We start from the raw sequence: 14,102 nt of genomic DNA, 5'->3' as shown, positions 1-14,102 counted from the left end.
TATGTAGTGCCTGCCGCCTAGAAGGTACTTAATAAATGCTTGTGAATGATTGATTATAAGGCACTCCGCAAGGTACTTAGAATGCAGAAGAGGGAAAAAAACATTCTTTATAGATTCAAGGATATGTATAGAAATAATTAGTATATAAATAACATATAGCTGAAGGAGGTAGCACCTGACCTGGGCCATAAAAGAATGATTCTGAGAGATACAGATGAGGGAGTACATTTCAGGCCACACAGATTGAACAGAAGTAGGGAATAGTATAAGGTTCAAGGTACAACTAACTAATAGTCTAGTTTGAAATTTAAGAATATAAAAGAGTAGTAATGTGACAAATCTAGAATGATGTGTTGAGGCAAGATCATGGGGGACTTAAGCACTAGGCTGAGGAGTTTATCCTTATCCTAAAGGCAGAGTGAGGGATAAATTATCACATTACATAAATGTTTATATCTAGGATAAAAGCTCCACCAACAATGTATTAGTGCACCTGTCTTTTCACAACCATTCTAACACTGGAAATTCCCATCTTTTGTCAGCTTAGCCAATTTGCTGCTGAATGTAAGATGGAACTTCAGGATTGTTTTGATCTGCATTTTTCTTATTATATGAAGCTTTCATGTGGCTATTACTTCTTCCTTTGAGAACTGTTTGTTCATATTCTTTGACACCTTTAGGAAATGATCTGTGCTTGATGAAGCCATGCTGTCTCTTTATGATCATTGCTTCTTTTTCTAGATGCTCATTAACTTCTAGATGCTCATCTCTTAAATAAAATGGAATCAAATTCAAGTTTACAGCCATAAAGAATAGCTTTGAAGAAAAAAAGGAGAGAAGAAAAGCGAGAGGGAGGAGGACAAGGTACAGGAAGAGTGGGAAGAAGAGGAGGATATTGTTATGTTTGATACTGTTGTAAAGGAGGGATTATATCTTGTCATTAAAAGATTGGCAAGGGCAGGGGGTGGGTACCAAATCCCCCTTTACCCTATATTTGACGTATGGTAATTCCATACTCTTTTGCTGCTCAGGAGATTAAATTATAGATATCAAACAGTTTTAGCCAGAAAACTTTCAAAGAGAAAATGATTGGTTCATGACAATTTTCATATTAAAAAATGTGATTCATATAGATTATGCTTTCCCAATATTTTAAATATAAGGCAATATTTCTCACTAAATTTCTCACAAATTTTCTCTCACTTGTAACTGAGTTTGCCTAATAATGACTTTCAAAGAATAACTTGATTTTTAGTTATTTGACAATTCTACAATAAGTCAAATAAGTTTATTAAATAAAATTATTTAACAGTTGAAATCTTGGTGTCTGATTGATTTAATTGTATGAAATCTTAAAAGAAATATAAAATAATAATTGAGTATTTTAAAATTGATTTTGTAAAAATATTTTAAATGCCTTCACAAGGAAGTAAATTCAATTCCTGTGTCCTATAAAAGGAGTTCTAATTAATGAAACCTTTCATATACTGAAATGGAATATGTTAATTTTAATTGGAAAAGAATAATATTTGAATAAATATATACAAATGAGGAAATACTAGAATATCCAACTTTTTCTCTGGTGGATCTTGAAAACTTGGGTAATCAATAAAGAGAGTCTAGGATGAAGAATCTTTGGAGTGGGACATAATAGTTTTGAAAAGGCCCAGTGTTTACTACAAGTGAGCCCCCACATATGTTACATTGGCTCTGGATTCAGCCTCTCAAACAATGGGTCAGATCTACTTCTCCCCTCAAAGTATGGGTAACCCTGAGGTGTGGAAGGTTTTCTAATTCTATTGTTTATGAGCCCCCATCCAGTGTGTTCCCCCAAATTCATTCAACCAGTTAATATTTCCTCAATATCCATTAATCAACTGACACCAGTTTTTGCAATGGATATTTATTGAGAAAGTTTACTAAGGATGGAAGTAGAAAGAGAATACCTATGGGAAAAGAGATTCTCAATTATTGATGCCCAGAAGCAGGCTCACCCAGCCTCCAGTGTCTGGAATGGGATTCAGACAGAAGATATTACATATGCCCTAAGGACTGGGTCTTCACTGGTCAGTCCCCCACTACACAAACATAATGTATCACTTAAAAAATAGTAACCCCCATGTAATACTTTCAAACTGAAAAGAATTCTCTCCAAAATTCTCAAGACCAATTTGGCATTGTGCTGAAGGGCATTTGTAAATGGCCCCTGAATAAACTTTTCCAGTCAAGATGAAAGGAAAGGAAACAGCATTCATTAAATACCTACAGGAACTGTGCTAAGTACTGAGATACAAATAACTCATTTGATCCTCACAACAACCCCATTTTATAGTTGAGGAAACTGAGACAGGCAGATGTCAAGTGATTTACTAGTAAGCTAATGCTGGTAATAAACCTCCCCACACTTAGCTGGACTAGTTCTCAGAAAATAGTCTGTTGCCAGACAGTTCTGGAACATGGTGGGGCTTGCATTGACTGGCACAGCTAATCAAAGGAAAGCGCTAATTTGCCCAGCTAATACTCCAAAACAACTTGAGGCCCCAGAGCTCTTGTTTGTTTGCTTCCTGCCATGCCATGCTGTAGAATAGCAAAGGGAAATCTAAGAATAGAACATTAATCAGAAATAGTCAATTAACAAATGCTTATTGGACACCTAATTATAGTACCTGGAACCTTCAAATAGATGTGGTTTCAGTGTGACCTATGGTTATTGGATGAATTTTAGTCAACTTTGTTTTTGAACTGTAGTCAAAATAAATCATCAGGAATTGTGGGAAAAAATTGTGGGAATCGTTGGACTACCTGAGTTATGATAAACAAAATGAATCTAGACATTACACTTTCAGAAATTATTCAGGAAAATTGCCTTGAAATTTTAGAGCTAAGGGGTAAAATAGAAATTGAAAAAGTACACTGATAACCATCCAAAAGAGATCCCAAAATAAAAATTCACAGAAGTTTTATAGCTAAGTTTTGAAGCTACCAGGTGAAGGAGAAAATATTACAAGCAACTAGAAAGAAAGAAGTTAAATATTGGGGGTTACAGTCTGAATAATACAAGATTCAGCAGCTTCTACATTAAAAGACTGAGGGACATGGAGTATAATATTCCAAAGAACAAGGGAGCTAGATTTGCAACTGAGAATAATGTAACCAGCAAAGCTGAGTGTAATCCTGAAAGGGAAAAGAGTATTTAATGAATTAAATGATTTTCAGGTATTCTTAAGGAAAAGACCAATTGAACAGAAAATTTGGCTTACAAGAATCAGGAGAAACATCAGAAGATAAATATGAAAGACTAATTATAAAGTATTTAATAATGTTAAACTGCGTACTTCTTATATGGGAAAATATTATTTGTAACTCTTAAGAATAGTATCAATACTAGGGTAATTCAAAAGAGCATATATAGATAGAAGGCTTGGGGTTGAGTTGATTATAATGGGATCATCCTAAAAAATAAAATTGGGGAAGGAGAGGTAATATGGAGCAAATTATCTCATACAAAAGAGGCATGGATGGAAGAACTGTTAGAGTGAAGGGGAGGAGGGGGTGGAGGGCAGATAGTGTGGGAACTTTATTCCTATTGGAGCTGGGTTAAAGAGGGAATAACATACATCTAGTATGGTATAAAAATCTTCTTAACATACAGAGAAAAAGGAGGGCAAGGGGATAGGATAAGAGAAGGACTCTTAGAAAGGAGTGCAGATAAGGGAGGCAGTGAAGTATATTAGACTTCTGAGGAGGGATAGGGTAAAGAGAGAGAGAAGGATAAACAGTGAGGAAAAATAGAATGGAGGGAAATACAAAACTGGTCATTCTAACTTTGAATGTGAATGGGATGAACTCACCCATAAAGCAGAAATGGATAGCAGAATGGATCAAAAACCAGAACCCAACAATATGCTGTTTATAAGAAACACATTTTAAAATGAGAGATACAGAGTAAAAATAAAGGGCTAAAGTAGAATTTATTATGCTTCAGCTGACATAAAAAAAAGCAGGAGTAACAATCATAATCTCAAATTTAAAGCTGAAATAGATTTAATTAAAAGAGAGAAACATAGAAACTTGATAAAATTACTCTAGATAATGAAGATTAATATTAATAGTAAACACATATGCACCAAATACTATAACATCCAAATTTTTTAAAGGAAAATTAGATTAATTATAGGTGGAAATAAATAGCAAAACTATAATGGGGGGGATTTTAAACTTCCTATCTCAGAGCTAGATAAATCTAATCAAAAAAATAAATAACAAAGAAGTCAAGGAGATAAATAGAATCTTAGACAAGCTAGATATGACAGACATCTGGAAAGAACTGAATGGGAAGAGAAAGGAATATACCTTTTTCTCAGTGGTACATGGCATTTTACAAAAATTAACCATATATTAGGGCATAAAAACTTAATAGTTAAATGTAGAAAAGCAGAAATATTAAATGCATCTTTTTTCAGATCATAATGCAATAAAATTACATTGAATAAAAGACTATGGAAAAACAGATTAAAAATTAGTTAGAGACTAACCTAATCTTAAAGAATGAGTGGGTTAAAGAACAAGTCATAAAATCAATAAATAATTTTAGTAAAGAGAATGATAATAATGAAACAATAAACCAAAACTTGTGGGATGCAGCAGAAGCAGTAATCAGAGGAAAATTCATATCTTTAAATACTTATATCAACAAAATAGAGAAAGGGCAGACCAATGAATTGGGTATGCAATTAAAAAAAAACTAGTAAAAAACAATTAAAAATCCCCAATTAAACACCAAATTGGAAATCCTAAAAAAAATTAAAGGTGAGATTAATAAAATCAAATGTAAGAAAACAATTGAATTAATAGATAAAACTAGGAGTTGGTTTTATTAAAAACTCAACAAAATGGATACACACCATTGGGTAATATGATTTTAAAAAAGAGAAAAGAAAACCAAATCATGAGTATCAAAAATGAAAAGAGTGACTACACCACTAATGAAGATGAAATTAAAGCAATTATTAGGAAGTATTTTGCCCAATTATATGCCAATAAATTTAACAATTTAAGTGAAATGTAAGAATACTTACAAAAATATAAACTGCCCCAATTAACAGAAAGGGAAATAGAATATCTAAATAAACCTATTTTAGAAAAAGAAATTGAATAGGCCATAAATGTGCTAAGAAAAAAGCATCAAGACCAGATGGATTTATAAGTGAATTCTACCAAATATTTAAAGATCAACTAATTCTAGTATTAAATACATTATTTGGAGCAATAGGCAAAAAAGGAGTCCTACCAAACTCTTTATATGAAACAAATATGGTGCTGTTACCTAATCCAGCAAAAACAAAAATAGAGAAAGAAAATTATAGACCAATTTGACTAATGAATATTGATGCAAAAATCCTAAATAGAATACTAGCTAGGGGACTTGAACAATATATCACAAAGATTATATATTGTGATCAAGTAGGATTTATACCAGGAATGCAGGGATGATTCAATATAAAGAAAACTATTAACATAATTGATCATAGCAATAACAAAAGTAACAAAAATCACTATCTCAATAGATGCAGAAAAGGCTTTCGACAAAACAAAACACTCATTCCTATTCAAAACACTTGAAAGTATAGGTATAAATGGATTTTTCCTTAAAATGATAAGAAGCATCTACTTAAAACCATCAGCAAGCATTATCTGTGATAGGGATAAGCCACAAACCTTTTCAATGGGATCAGGAGTGAAACAAGGATGCTCATTATCACCATTGTATTAGAAATGGTAGCAATGGGAATAAGAGAAGAAAAAGAAATTAAAGGAATCAGAATGGGCAATGAGTTAATAAAATTATCTCCTTTTGCAGCCTATTCCACTATATATGTGGAAAAGTCTGCAGATTCAACTAAAAAGTTAATAGAAAAATTAATAATTTTAACAAAGTAGCAGGATATAAAATCAACTTTGGGATTCTATCTCACACCCATCAGATTGACAAAAATGACAAAAGACAAAAATGACAAATGTTGGAAGCCTTCAGAAAAACAGGTACATTAATGTAGCTTATTATATATTAATATATAATACATATAATTAATATATAGTTTAAGAGGAAACTGCGAAGGCCTCTATTGATGCAGGTGGAAGTAGGCAGAACAGGGAGAAGTTGTATCATGACAGTAACATTATAGAGAAAAATTACTTTTAAAAACTTTAGAACTCTGAGGCAATGACAAATCCTGAGGCCAGAAGAGGATGAGGAATGCCATTCACCTCCCAGGAGAGAGGCAGTCATCTGGGGACATAGCCAATAGTGGAATTTGTTTTGCTAGAGTATAAATGTTTATGATAAGAGTTTTTGTTGTTGTTTTGTTTATCATAGCAGTGGTGGGGACAAATTATGAATGCATGTGAACATTTGTTTTAAAATTTATTTTAAAATAACATTAAGAGATATAAAGTAGGTGACATAGGTCATGGATGTCTAACATGTTGTCTGTGGTTCAAATGTAGTCCTCCTGAGCATGAAGTGCAGCCTGGCAGAGATTTATTTAACAGCATTGTCTTTTGCTTAATTTGTTAACATACAACTTGTCAGACAGTCAGCTTACTTGGTGCCAGGCATTGTACTAAGCACTGGGGATACAAAGGAAAGCAAAAGACAGTGCCTGCCCTCAAGGAGCTCACACTCTAATGGGAGAGACAACAAGCAAACAAATATGCACAAACAAGTTATATACAGGATACATAGGAAATAGTCTAAAGATGGAATGAGAATTAAGAAGAATTGGGAAAGGCTTTCCTGTAGAAGGTGGGAATTTTAGCTGGCAGGGATAAGGAAGGAGAGCATTTCAGGGGTGGAGGATGGCCAGTGAAAATGCCTAGGGCTGGGAGATAGAGCTCTTGTTCATGCAACAGCAAGCAGGCTGTTGCTACCTTTGCATAATTGATGCTGTATCTCATGCTAAGGCACCAGCTTCAACAAGGAATTATAAGAAAGACTGAGGTAGCCAACACACATTTGGATTTCTGGTATGTTTCCGAACTGAAAAAAAGAAATCTTAGATGCTATTGGATACCCACACAGAGTTGCTTGACCCAACCCAAATTGATCTCCCTCTTGTGGCTTGGAGCCTGCTGCCAACACTATGGGATCTTTAGTGGTATCTTATATGCCACAGGCATGTTGGTAATTTTATACTTATATTTAGCAAATTCAGTTAAAAAACCGTGCCTTCTATGTATGTATTATGTAAAAATACATTTGTATTTATTGTATAAAAATTTGACTAAAACTTAGATAAATGTATACTTAAAAACTTAAATCAGAGGTTCTTATCCTTTTTTGTGTGTTCCATAGATCACTTTGGCAGTCTAGTGAAACCCATAGACCTCTTTTCAGAATAACATTTTTAATTAATTGAAAGAAATACTAAATTTTAGTTAGAGGTGAGTGAAAAATAAAGATTTTTTTTTCCCATCCTAGTTCATGGACCTCCCTAAAATCTATCTGCGAACTCTTTGAAGGTCCATGGAACACAAGTTAAAAACTTTTAATTGAACTATCAGAATGTATTTTTTATTCCACTTTTATTTTATGTCCCATCTTCTTAGAAGGAAAAGATAGCTGTCATGGTGATATAGAAACCGGAGTAGTATTTAGCATTGCCAACTGAGGTTTTGCCCTTAGGCACAACACGGGAACTGTGTGCTCTTCCTCCCAAAGGCAGCCACTTTCCCTTTACCTCTTCTGGAAGTTCTCCGAGGTCTGGAACAATTGCCTCTGGTCACCAGCCCCAGGGTACAAACCCTTGTGGCCTTTCGTTTTCTTCCTCCAAATTCTAAAGGGGCAAGAGCCTATACTCTCTGGGGGACTGATCACTCCCTTCTAGCTGCACATATGGTGAGACTAGACTTTGAGCTAACACACATTTCTACCTTCTCAATGCCAAATTAATTTGCTCAGGTTAGTTTGGGGTAGCTTATTTCTGTTTTTGGCTCTGAGGTGAAGTCATTCCTTTCTCTCTCTCTCTCTCTCTCTTTCTCATTAACTCCTTTCAGTTACTATAGCATCCTCAAAAAGAGGAAACCAGTATGTGAGATTTTCGGTAACTGATCCTTGTGTTTACACTGTTCAAAAACATCACTGTTTATTTTTTTTTTCTTTTGGTGAGGCAATCAGGGTTAAGTGACTTGCCCAGGGTCATCACAGCTAGTGAGTATCATGTGTCTGAGGTCAGATTTGAACTCAGGTCCTTCTAACTCCAGGCCCAGTGGTCTACCTACTGTGCCATCTAGATGCCCCCACTGTTTAAAATAGAAGGAAAATAGTGTCCCTAAAACTATTTCTAAATAATTAACTCGGTGCTCTTTTCATCTCAGGGCCACAAAATACACACACACACACACACACACACACACACACGTTTATTTGGGTTTTTTTGTGGTGAGGCAACAGGGTGAAATGACTTGCTCAGGGCAGCTAGTAAGGGTCAAGTGTCTGAGGCCAGATTTGAATTCAGGTGTTCCTGAACCCAGGGCTGGTGCTTTATCCACTGAGCCATGTAGCTGCCCCAGGGCCACAGAATATTATGAAAAAAAGTGGAAAGGGGGGCCAGTTAAGTCAAATGGCTGGATATACATAATCACTGGTTCCACAGTTATTTAGGGACAGAGTTGCAATTTGATTCCATTCCATTTCATTCATCAGATATTGTTAAGCATCCTACTATGTACTAGGCACCTGAAATGTATGGGGTGTTTGTGACCCCCAAAATAATCAAATCAGAGACTTTTTCTTAAGAAAGGCAAAAAAGAGTTTTATTACTTTCTCATGAGAAAGGACACACTCAGAATTTGCTCAAGATGGCTTCAGCCAGGGTGTTCAGGAGTGTAGCTCAAAGCCAGTTTACATAGACCCTAAGGCAGAATCCTCACCCTCCCACTAGCTCCTCTTCCCATTGGCTGGGCTTCAGAGCTCACAGTCTAAGCTCGGAAACTTTTCCCCAGCAACAAGGTTTGCAAAAAGGAGAGAAACAAGGAACTGTTGGTTCAGCAGGAAAGTAAGAAAAAAGGAGGGGAGAACAGGAAAGTCTGGAATCAATAACCTAATCTCCCCCTGTCCTGTTTTCTTATCAATTCTGTGGGAACCAAACTGTTAGCATTCCTCACATTTGAATTCAGGTGTTCCTGAACCCAGGGCTGGTGCTTTATTCACTGAACCATGTAGCTGCCCCAGGGCCACAGAATATTTTGAAAAAAAATGGAAAGGGGAGCCAGCTAAGTCAAATGGCTGGACATACATAATCACTGGTTTCTGCAGTTTCTTAGGGACAGAGTTGCAATTTGATTCCATTCCATTTCATTCATCAGGTATTATTAAGCATCCTACTGTGTACTAGGCACCTGAAATAAAAAGACAACAACAAGGTATACTCAAAGAGTTTACGTTCTGGGAGTGGGAGTGTGTAGTGAATATAAAGTAATTTGGGGTGCAGGTGTTTAGGATCAGACTTATCATCACAAAGTTATGTCAATATTGTTTTAAGCCAAATGATTATTTTTAAAAATAGAATGTTGGTAGTGACTGCTAAAAATTACTCAATTCCTATATCACCTGTTCAAGAATTCACAATCTATTTTCATTTATAAAATATCTCCTTTCATGATTATAGGGGTTCATTTGGACCCCTACTCTATTCCAATCAGTTATTAATCAATTTGATATGATTTCATAGGGGTAGTGATTATAAATTCTGTATATAAGGCCCCAGAGCTGTGAACTGCAGATTGTAATTTCACTTGTTTAATCACAGGAAGCTAACTAGAGGCCCTCCGCCCTTGTTTTTCCTTGTTATGGTGATCAAGCCCAGGGTGCTGGAGCTGACTCAATTACCTGGAAAGTCCCCCACCTATTTTTGTTGCCCCTTCATCCCTTGTCATCCCTTCGTTGCCCAAGATGGGGAGATGACCATGAGCCCTTGACTAACAAGTGACCTTGGTTGGCAGCCTGCAGCCTGCCTTTCTACCAGCCCGTGGGTGTGCTCATCAAGGCCTCCTACAAGGTCAAAATAGGTCTGTCAAGATCTGCTCAAGAGCAAAGTTTATCAACCAATGAGACTAACCATGCCTCTTATGCATATTTGTGTATCAAGCCAAAACTGGGGACTAGGGACATCTCAGGTCGTGAGGAAGATCTGAGGTCTACTTCATTAGATGGGGACCATGAATCCTTTAATAAAGTGCCATTGACTCAGAGTTCTGCCTCAGTTTCTTTTATTGTAGATTGGATAATTTAAAACTCCACAATTAAATGCTATCTTCTGACAGGAAGAGTGGCATGATAGATGTCATTAGAGAGTTTAGGAGCAGAAAAGGTGTTGGGACAATAAAATATCAAGATAGACTAAGAGAAAACCAGTGAATAGCCTGATCTCCATGAAATGGGAAGCAGCCTAGAGTAGCAGTTCTCAAAGTGGTCTGAGGACCAGACCCTTTCAGGTGAGTCCACAAAGTCAAAACTATTTTCATAATAACAAACATCTTAATTTATAATGTGATAAATATTGATAGTGTAACATAAACAAAAGTTCTTTAAGGGGTCCTCAATAGTTTTTAAGAGTGTAAATTAGGGGTCCTGAGACTAAAAGTTTTAAGAACTGCTGATTTAGAGAATTGGTCTCCATACTTTTTTTGATCTTGCTTCTCTATCAATAAAACATTTTGGAGCATTCGCTCCCAATATGTGTATTTTTTTTATTTGTAAATTATCTATGTATACTATATTAATACATTGTATACCTTATAAAATATACACAAAATAGAAATTTTAAAAGATGTGCTAAAGTTGAAATAAATTATTGATTAATGATACAAAATATTTTGTTCTTACTAAAATATTATTAATAGTACTTTTTAATGAGATTAACTTAATGTGATTGAATATGCTTTTTAAATAATTCCTGAGTATGTCCTAGAGGACAGGATAAAATTGTAAATAATAATCACTTATTAATAATTAATTATTCAGGTAATTTTTGAAATTCAGCTAAGATTTTTTTTTTATTGAAAGATACACAATACCATCAATAATCAAATAATGGGTCATGAGTCAGTAAAGTAACAGCTTTTCAATGGCCTCTGCATAGCTACTGCTGTAGGGTGCCCTGAGTTGGGCAAAAAGGTTATAACTGCCCAGAAAGGCAAAATGGGAGAGTTTGAAAGCTTGCATTATAGTGTGGGAAAGCTAAGCGCAATTGGGCAATTAGGAATGGAGGGTAGCTATGGTTGTATTGGAGACAAAAACCCACAGCAAGCTATAAAAGGGATAGAGGAATGAAATCCATCTCCCAGCTCTCCAACTGATTGATCATATATCTTTTGGAATCATGCCAAAGCCGCTTTGGTGTCATACCACAAAGCCCTGGGATTTTTCGACCCTTATTTTGAGGACCAATGACTTTTAGCAAGAAGCAGCTAGGTGGTGTAGTAGATAAGGCACTGGGCTTGGAATCAAGAAGACTCATCTTCATGAGTTAAAATCCAGTCTCAGATACTCACTAGTTGTGAGACCCTGGGCAAGTCACTTAAGCCTGTTTGCCTCAGTTTTCTCATCTGTAAAAATGAGCTGGAGAAGGAAATGGCAAACCACTCCAGTATCTTTGACAAGAAAACCCCAAATGGGGTCACAAAGAGTTGGACATGACTGAAAAAAGAATTATAGCAACCTAGAGCAGAGGTTCTTAAGCTTTCTGAATCTTACAGATTCTTTTGGCAATCTGGTAAAACCTGGATAAACCCCTTCACAGAATAGTGTTTTTAAATAATTGAAGGAAATGTTAAATTTCATTTAGAAGTTAGTGGGAAAAAAAGATATAATATTTTTTTCCATCCAAATTCGTGGACCCCTGAAATCTCCAGTCTGAGAACCACAGGTCAAGAACACCTGACCTAGAGGAAATCTCCCAGAAGTCTGAGTGGATCTCTCTATAGGGAGTTGATAGGAGAGTTTCATATGAAAAGAAAATATGCATGAACTGAGATCCTTAACATTGGAAAGAAATGAGATGTAGATACACTTTCTCATTTTTCTATATTTTTACATATCACAAAGACACATAGAAGCTGGTTTCAGATCTGACATTCCTAAATGTTCTTTTTAGGATTTTATATGTGAATGTGGTCTCTATTATCTTAATTCAGTATATCACAACATAATCAGGGCACTGAAAGAATGCTTTCTTACTTTTATATTGTCTTTAGTGCCTCTATCTAGAAGAGTTGGATACTAAGATACAAAGTAGTACGAGATCAAATGACTTCTCTGACTTTTTTTAGGTTCTTTTGCTCTCTTGCTCTCTCTCTCTCTCTCTCTCTCTCTCTCTCTCTCTCTCTATATATATATATATATATATATATATATCTTTTTTTTTTAAAGGCAATTGGGGTTAAGTGACTTGCCCAGGATCACACACATAATAAGTGTCAAGTGTTTGGTCTGAGGCCGGATTTGAACCCAGGTCCTCCTGATTTCAGGGTTGGTGCTCTATCCACTGCGCCACCTAGCTGCCCCACTTTTGCTATATATTTTTTAAAAGAATACTTTATTATTTTCAGTGTCTTCAGTCATATTTTTTATCAATTACTTCTTAGAAGAACTATTAAAAATAGGTTAGAATTGCCATGTCTTCATTTAGTAGATAAAGGAACAGAGTTAAAATTCAATTAATGTATCTAAGGGAACAAATTAATGTCAGAGCTCATGGAGGAATAAATCACAGATATTTGAAAGAACTTTCTGTGAAATTCTATCTATAACTTTAAACCTCTTTGAAGCCATAAAACAAGATCTGTAAACTTGATTACTAGTACTATATTTGAAACATGTGACTACTGCCTTTTCTGTTCTTTCTATGCTATCTCTCTCCCTTGGTGGGCTTACTTTCTCCCAACATGCTCCCCTTCTGGCAGATTTACTTCCTTCAGAGAGGACAGCTGCTACATCTACTCTTAAGGTTCTAGGGGTAAGTAAACCTGTGGGGTGACTACGCTCCTACTACTATAGCTCCCACTGGTGTACTTTCTACTTACAAATTAGCAGGCTGACTCAAATCATTCCTAATAAAAAGCATTTACTCAAAAAGCAAAGAAAGAAAAATAATTATACAAAATTCTGCTTGTAAACCTGGAGGGTACTCTCTCATCAATGCACCCAGGGTCCTTGTGGGAGAGGAGGAAGAAATTTAGAGTACCATGCCTATGAGACACACATGTAGAGAACACGTGTTCAAAGCAATTCATAAGTCTGGAACTGCTGACCTCGATGGCCTCTCTCCCTTTAGGATGACTGGTTTTACAGAGTTCATTGATAGGCATTATGCCTGTGCTAGATGGTTGGTTCCATTGTTAAGCTAGGCAGCTGTGCTGGACTGTCACAGTGCAAGGCTACTCTGGCTACTCTATTGATGGGCCAACCTCTTCACTGCCAGGGTAGTGGGATACAGTTTCAAATGGGCAGATACCCATAACCTGGAATTTGCAAAAGCTTCTCCAATTCTGCTTTCTTGACTTCGTCCTGAGGGGTCTCCACATCCAAGGCAAGTTGGCTGTGTGGAGAAACCTTGCTGCTCTTCAACGTAGCTCCAATACATTTTCTTAGACCCACCCTTCCTGGACCCAACTGTAAAATGGAGATAATAATAGCACCCAGGTAGCTCCCAGGGTCGTTGTAAGGACAAAATGAGATATATTAGTAAAGCACTTTGTAAACCTTAAAGGACTATGTAAATGCTAGCTCTCATTATTATTATATTTATCATGTTCATCTTATCATTATTAGGTACTGATACAGACTTTGTCCTGGATAACTGCATTGTTGCTGTAGGCTGCCCTCCTGTTATTTTTCTCATGCAAATCTCACATTTGTACCTTTCAATCAACAAAATTGCCAAAGGCTGAAAAGAACACCCTCTTCCAGAGTCATTTCATTAGCTAGCTTCCTTCTGTTTTCTAAATTCAAGTCATTCTTGGTTGGAGTTATATTGTAGTGTGGTGTTCTTAGATCTCCTGGCTTTTCTTGAATCTCAACTCTTAGTCACCAAAAATAAATG

Source organism: Vombatus ursinus, unplaced genomic scaffold, assembly GCF_900497805.2.
Source record: "Vombatus ursinus unplaced genomic scaffold, bare-nosed wombat genome assembly UNPS02014973.1, whole genome shotgun sequence".
NCBI lineage: Eukaryota > Metazoa > Chordata > Mammalia > Diprotodontia > Vombatidae > Vombatus > Vombatus ursinus.
The sequence above is the reverse complement of the archived record's forward strand: the minus strand, read 5'-3'. Positions refer to the sequence as shown.